Consider the following 5,709-nt stretch of genomic DNA (forward strand, 5'->3'; position numbering starts at 1 on the left):
CCTCAAACTCAGCCCTCCAGATGTTTTTGGCCTACAACTCCCATGATCCCTAGCTAGCAGGACCAGTGGTCAGGGATGATGGGACTTGTAGTCTCAAAATATCTGGAGGGCCGAGGCTGAGGAAGCCTGTTCTTCATCATCATATTTTATAGTATGAACTGGTGGGATATAAATACTTTCATTAAATAAATCAATCAATCAATCAATCAATCAAGCAAGCAAGCGGGCTACTACATTTTAAAAACTGTGCAGGTGCAGGTGGCACTGTGGTCTAAATCACCGAGCCTCTTCGGCTTGCCAATCAGAAGGTTGGCAGCTTAAATCCCCATGACGGGGTGCGCTTCCATTGCTCTGTCCCAGCTCCTGCCAACCTAGCAGTTTGAAAGCACGCCAGTGCAAGTAGATAAATAGGTACCACTGCGGCGGGAAGGTAAACAGCATTTCTGTGTGCTCTGGCTTCCATCACAGTGTTCCATTGAGCCAGTAGCGGTTTGGTCATGCTAGCCACGAGATCCAGAAAGCTGTAGGCGAACGAACGCTGGCTCCTTTGGCCTGAAAGCAAGATGAGCGCTGCAACCCCATAGTCACATCTGACTGGACTTAACCGTCCAGGGGTCCTTTACTTACTTTTACCTTTTGAAGTTGATTGAAATAAACAGGATTTTTTCAGTAACTTAGTTCAGCATTCATGAGCACTAGACACATTGGTTTCTAAATGAAACATGGGATTTTAAGGAGTCTGGTGGATCCCCTGACATATACTCTGGAACCAAAATTGTGCACCATCTGTATAGGAGTAATCATGACCATGCATTAAATGTTACTAATTAAACTAATCTGACTACATGAAAATGAAAAGTTTAAGAGTTACATCAAAAATATTAATTTTTTTGTGGAGGCAGAATTGGATGGATATGAGTGAATTGGTATTCACTCCTGCTTGCTCCAGCTAGGGCAACAGATCAATAAAGTCCATCTTAGAATGATCTTTTGTTTATGTAACATTTTCCCGTTACATTGCTGCAAATCCCCTCTCGCTTGATGACCTCTCCACCATATGAAGCCTTGTTTCAACATTGCCCATCAGTGCCTGGAAGGCTATTGTAGCAGGGATGTTTTAAAAATTCTCACTGACAGCTGGTGAGCTCCTTTCAAAGAGGGCTATCACGGCTTGAAGCCTGAAGTCCTCTTCCAGTGCTAGCGTGACAGTCAATGCACAAAGATTAAACTCTCAGCTGATGCCAGATGCCTGCGAGCATAAGAATCCCCTTTGGACCAATGCAATTTGATGATAGGCATCCTGAAGAGTTAATCTTCTTCTTCCAGGGATAAAGAAAACGGGGGCAAGAGCTGGAGGGGGGGGGAAACATGTCTTCCCCAGTCTAGGGAAAATATATGTGCCCCTTTCTCTCCTCCCCCCTATCTCAAGATACACAGTGTTTGTAATATTGAAGACTAAAGGTGCCCAGTGGCTATGGAGTGTTGATTGAATGTTGGTGGGTTAGGCTGAATAATGGAAAACAGTTTGGAGGGGAATGGAGAATGTCATTACTGGTTGGCTGGACCTCTGCATACAATTAGTTGCGGGTCCCACTTGTTCCATAGGTTCCCTGTGTTAATTACCATTTTTAAAAATTCCTTTTTAAATATTGTCACAAGAAATGGGGAAAAAATGGTTTGCCAACCTTTATGCTGTTTCCAAACCAACATTTGCCACTCTCAGCATTGTCGGGATGGATAGATAGCATTTTTCTAAAAAATTGTCAGCATTATAGTGTACATTTCTCCTAACAGACACATTTTTTCCAAACAAATTTCAACAATATAATGCACATTGTATATTATTTTCATGAATATATGGATTTTATACAGTATCCTCTTATATATGCATGTTTGTAAACATAGGTGCCAACTCCCTGGGGCCCTGGGTGCCCAAGCACTTACAAAATTCCCCATGAAGTGGCCAGGCACCCACAAATTTCGGTGGAGCCAAGTTGGCACTCCTGCTTGCAAACATTTTTTGGGTTGGAGAACTGCACAGCAAAATCCAGAGAAGTGCAAATTTCAAAGAAGAAGCCGGATTTCAGTTTCTGTATAGCTTTGGGAAGTTTGCATTAGGTAGCTTTGCATTAAAAGGTTTCCATGGAATTTCTCTTCCATCCCTACCTGAGAAGAATTCACACTTAACAGAATGGGACTTATTTTTGCATCCATAGGACTACACTGCTGTAAAACATGAATGCCTCAAATAACATAATACAACAATTTTTACACAGGTTGCTTTAAAACCAAAACACACTAAAAGTCTTGATCCTTTGACAAACAGAACTCCATATTTCTATTAGGGGTGTCTGCTGCAATCCTTTTCACATTTTAAAATATAAAATTTACCCTTGAGTATTTAAAAATTATTAATACTATAGAAAGGCTTTGGTTTTTTTTATCCTACCTATTTCTTCAATTTAAAACTGACATCTTAAAATAGTACTTATTCTGTTTTATGTCATAATCTAACTCACAAATATTGGTGACATTGTGAACACGGTGTCCTTGCATTCTCAAGTCATTGTCATCAAATGATATTATTTCTGTAACAATGGGTTTTATGCAGTACTGCTCTTCTGCTCATAAAACAGACTTTGGGAGACCCTGTGGAGTAAATTATGGGGATCGGCATGTCAAGAGTTAAGAAGGGGAAGTTCTATTGCATGAGCGGAACACTTCTCATGCAGCTTTGGATGCAATCTAATATCTATATATCAATATAATTTGCAGCATTCCAAAGAAGAGATCACTTATTGAAATACTTTATTGTCACTTGTACAACTTGTATACAGTGAGATTACACGAGCACCTCCCACTCAGCTCTCTTAGTCTTAATTCCCCTCGTTTACTGACATACACACACCAAACCCGAAAGTCAGTTGTCCTGTTGTTATCTTTTCATTCAGCAGCCTAACAGCCCACGGATAGAAGCTGTTCTTTACCCTATTGGTGCGACTAATCGTGCTTCTATATCTTCTGCCCGAGGGCAGGAGATCAAGAAAGTGCTGGCCAGGGTGTGAATCATCCCTGAGAATTTTCCTCACTCTTTTTAGGCAACATTCTTCCATGATGTCATCCAGCAGATTCATGGGACAGCCCATAATATCTTGTGCTGTATTCACCACCCTCTGTAGGCACTTCCTATCAGTTGATGTCAAACCAGCGTACCACACCGTGATGCAGTATGAAAGGACACTTTCTATTGTGGACTGGTAGAAGGAGATCATCAAATGTTGATTGACATTGTTCTTTCGCAATATTCTGAGGAGATGGAGTCTCTGTTGGGCTTTCTTAACCACCTGGGTTGTATTGATTTTCCAAGTAAGGTCTTCACTGAGATAAACTCCTAGGAATTTAAAGGAAGAGACTTCCCACACAGCCCACCCTGATGTACAGCGGGGCTAGTTCTCCTCTCTTCCTCCAAAAGTCCAACACCATCTCCTTTGTCTTGCTGATATTAAGGTGCAAATTGTTCCCTAGGCAATGTGATATAAACACATTGGTGTCAATGGGAATTTGTTTTCTAAGCCTCATAACTGTGTTCATGCTGCTGTCCAAATCAGAATCAAGACCACCCCCCCACCCGAGATTGAACAGAGAAAACCCAAAGAAATAGCTACAAGCTAGGCATAACCTGTAGGTAATCTGTAGTTTGGCTCTTAATTAAACTGAATCAAAGTATGACAAGTTTAATTACGTATAAGACAAGTTAACACTTGCCTTAAAAAAGTCTGGAATACTTTCTGCATTGTCCCTTGAAGCTGGGAACACAAAGCCCAAAAGATACTGAGGTGCTCTGAGAACGTTGAGAAGCATTAGGTATTGACACATTTCAGAAATTTGATGACTTGCTGCAGTTTGCATGCAATGAAAGATGCGACTTTGCTTGGTACACAAGCTCACTCAGCCAGGTCGCCATATTTGAAAGCAAATTAAAACCTTCCCCCCCCCCCAGGATGTCTTGCGCAGCCTGGGGGGCTGTGTCCAGAATGCAGCATTTAGGGAAAATTCAATTAAGAGTGATAGAAGTTAGGCTTTTGTGTGACCTCTGAAGCTGCACTTAACCACATTTAGCAACCGCCTTCCCCTTGCCCCATAGCAAGACACTTCCAAAATGGATTGCTTGCTTGTTCAGAACCATCAGTGAAGAGGAAGTGGCCAGGTTTCTCCCACAATTCACTAGAATAGCATTAGAACCTGTGGAGATAAGTATTATGCTAGCCACTCCATCTGGATGACAGTTTTATGACAATTAAAATATCATTCCCTGAGGTGTACTGCATCCGTTTGCTTTATGACAGTTTTTATTACATTTATATAAGCTAATGGCATTAAAGAAATTTATTGGCTTTAATGCCCGAAATGCATCATTTCTGTGTTATTGTTGTTTTTAAATGCCACACAAGGAAAATTAGTACTACTGCCCTGTTACATTTTATGTAATTTCCCCTGCAAATAAATATTAGATTGTCTAAATATGGACGAGAGGAGTTAATGCCTTAAGTTCCCATATGTAAAACATTAACTGCTTTTATGCACCCATAACCATGGAAGAACATTAATAAAAGCAGATTTTAAGACAGGGTAACTTTCATTGAAAGTAAAATGGTACGTTTCAGATTCTATACTAGACAGTTTACTGTACTGAGTAGGAAAAAATGCTATATGTGTTTATTTACAATTAAAAAACATTACAGCAATAAATAATAAATAAACAATGAATAATAATTAACTGGAATACAGGAAGCTGGCCTATAAATGAGTCTTGTTACCTGCCCATTTAGTGCAGTATTGTTTCCACTGACTGGCAGCAACTCGCCAGTGATTCAGACAGGAGTTCTCCTCAGCCATGCCTGGGATGTCCTGTAAACTGAACTGGAAAACATTTGCAAGGTGCTTTCCTTCAAAATTACCAGCAAGCCTGAGCTTTACAACTGGGATCAGTTGAAGGTGATCCCATGGTAGCTTATCAGAATTGCACTGAATTCAATAGTTTTCTATGTAAAAAAAAACTGCATGTCCACTAAGATGTTCAGAAAGGGCACCAAAATGTAATCACCTTCCAATGCCAGCAAAATAATTTGGAAACAGATGGTTATATTTATTCCACTCCTCCTCTGAGGAGTTTAGGCTGGCAAGGATTTAGGCTACCTCATTTTAATCCTCACAACAGCCTTGCGATGTAGGCTAGGCTGAGATTGTGTGACTGACTGGCCCAAGGTTTCCCATTTAGCTTCATGATGGCCCAGTTGGAACCAAGTGTGTCATCAGTCCAAGTCCATCACAACACTGTGCCAACTTTTGAAGCGCATCAGATTAGAGGCTGGTAATGTGTATTTTTGTAATAGAAAAATGATTTTAAAAAATGAAGTTAAATTATGTGTGTGGGGGGGGGCATTAAATATATGCAATTTAATGAATACAAATGAACCAGATTTCCAAGAGTGTTTGAATTTCACTGTGGGGGCTTTCTGCCTCATGAGAGAAATCTCTAATCTTCAAAAGTGAAAGGCCAGTGTATTAAAATAAATATCTTCAAGGGCTACCATCTCCCTTGATACAAGTCCTCTTCTGTAGATGAATGGCACGTAAACACTCTGTATTTATGTGAAAAGGCAGGACATAAGGGCCTTCGTAACGAGCTCAAGATGAGGCTTAGAAATG

Source organism: Podarcis gaigeae (genome assembly GCF_964106915.1).
Source record: "Podarcis gaigeae genome assembly, chromosome: 4".
Lineage (NCBI taxonomy): Eukaryota > Metazoa > Chordata > Lepidosauria > Squamata > Lacertidae > Podarcis > Podarcis gaigeae.